This window comes from Falco naumanni, chromosome 3, assembly GCF_017639655.2.
Source record: "Falco naumanni isolate bFalNau1 chromosome 3, bFalNau1.pat, whole genome shotgun sequence".
Classification (NCBI taxonomy): Eukaryota; Metazoa; Chordata; class Aves; order Falconiformes; family Falconidae; genus Falco; species Falco naumanni.
In genome coordinates, this window is record NC_054056.1 from 52,739,462 (window position 1) to 52,741,191 (window position 1,730).

A 1,730-nucleotide genomic window follows, 5' to 3' on the forward strand; every position below is an offset into this window, starting at 1 on the left:
TTGGTTCACTTTTCCTTGTGGTATAATAGCCCTCTTTCATATCTTTCTTAAATACACAACTGAAGAAACACTATATGTTAATACTTCAGCTAACAATAGCTATTCTACACAGATACGTCTAATATCTACATAACTTCCCAAAGTGGGGGTGGGAAGCTGTCTCTAACTTCAGCAGGGTTTGAAGATTTGTGTGATACAGTAGGTGCATGTAGCAGGAAAAAACAGAGGTGAAGTGTACAAGGAATTAAAAAAAAAAAAGAAAAACAACTTTTCTGTCAGTATCCTATAGGCCAAAGGATTGCTTGTAGATAATCATGGATTAATTGTGAATGTAAAGAAAGAGACACTTTTTTTTTTATCAAAGCTGTTGCCTCAGGGCAAACTCCAGTGCCATGAAAGCCGAAATGTTTTCTTTTATCACAGTTCCTTCTCTGGCACCTGAAATTATTTCTTTCATGTCTGATAGTGAGGAACGAGGCAGCATAGCTCCCCAGAGATGAGCGATTGTTACCATGGTCTCATAACATATTGGCAGACGATGTGGCATCCATGTACACCTGTCACTCAAACAGGGCAAAATGCAGATGTGGCACTAAAGCCTAAGCTCAACCACTTGGAAGCCTCCCCCCCACCAATGCACACGCACACCCCAAAACACACACATGTCCTCCTCAGCCCCCCTCCTTCCCAGGATGTGGCTGTTTTTCAGTACACATATGTGAGTGCACTCAGACGTTATCAGGCCTGTTTAATGCAATGAACCTGCATTAGCATTTCTGCAGGGCAAACACAAATAAACAGAAATGCGCTGAAAAAAAATGTTTCAAACAAATTCCTTTGCAAGTCAGGCAGAGAGAGAAAGGGAGAGAGAGTACAGCACGAAAATGAGCCAATTTCCTTCATATGGAAGTGAACTAAGACCTTTTAATGAAGACTCCAAGGCCAGGGAGGGAAGGGGGGGCTAGATGGATGCCTATTTACTTTTTTATTTTCTTCAGGCTTTGGGCAGCTTATGTCACTATTGTCACACAAGGCAAGGTGATGAAAGTGTCAAAAGGCAATCAGATACGGGTTTATTTTAATCTTTGGACTCATGCTCTTGGGGGCAATTTGAATCCCAGTTTAAGGCCCAGCATATGGGCAAGAGAAGGAGACAGGCAAAACAATTTTTGTTGGGAGATATTGTATCTAGTACAGTTCTGGGACAGATCTTCTGCTAGGGGTGGGACACAACTGCATTAGAAAAGGAAGGAAATAACACATATGCATGGCTCTAAGGTTAACAAACATGTTGAGGTGACTGGATTTGTCCATGTGAACGATCTGACATTTCTGGTCAGTGAGACAGAAAGTACAGCACAAAATGAAATGTGAACCCTCTCTTCTCCCTCTCTCTTTTTTTTTAAGTAAATTGCCAATTTAGCTCCTGGGCTAAAGTAAATAGTGCACTGCCATTTTTAAAAGGGAAATATGACAAGGAACCCAAATGCGTTCATCTGAGATTTGTAAATCCATTGCTTTATTGAACCATTTGTCCATTCTTATAAGCTGATTTATAATAACTGTAATGTGATTCATCGTGTCATCTTGTAAATAAATGTGACACTTCATTAAACACAGTAATCAAATTTAAGCAGTCCCACTTTCATGCTAACAACTGAGACCTTTACAATTCTATTGCTCTGAAGATACTCCTACTCTAATGAAAGTAGCATCAAGCAAAGAATAAA